Raw genomic sequence first — 310 nt, forward strand, 5'->3', positions numbered from 1 at the left:
CGCCTCACACGCGAAAGGTCCCCGGTTCGAAACCGGGCGGAAACAATAGGTTTGGTTGATCGTGCTAATTCAAATCTTTATTAATTACTAATATCGCTCAACAGGGTTTCGCCTATTTCCCCGTCCACTAGAAATGTGTAGTTTCCGTAGTGTAGTGGTTATCACGTTCGCCTCACACGCGAAAGGTCCCCGGTTCGAAACCGGGCGGAAACAATAGGTTTTGTCGACCGTGCTAATTCTTTATTAATTACTAATATCGCTCAACAGGGTTTCGCCTATTTCCCCGTCCACTAGAAATGTGTAGTTTCCG

General features: G+C 46.5%; 1 non-coding gene across 1 annotated transcript; it reads left to right on the forward strand.

Annotated features, from left to right (window-relative positions):
* The first annotated feature begins 140 nt into the window (after positions 1 to 140).
* trnav-cac (transfer RNA valine (anticodon CAC)) lies at positions 141 to 213 on the forward strand. The gene has a single exon. It is a non-coding gene; the product is annotated as a tRNA-Val (tRNA).
* Positions 214 to 310: the final 97 nt, after the last annotated feature.

Source organism: Seriola lalandi, unplaced genomic scaffold (assembly GCF_002814215.2).
Source record: "Seriola lalandi dorsalis isolate HSWRI2012SDOR001 ecotype SW California unplaced genomic scaffold, Sedor1 jcf7180002031084, whole genome shotgun sequence".
Taxonomy (NCBI): Eukaryota; Metazoa; Chordata; class Actinopteri; order Carangiformes; family Carangidae; genus Seriola; species Seriola lalandi.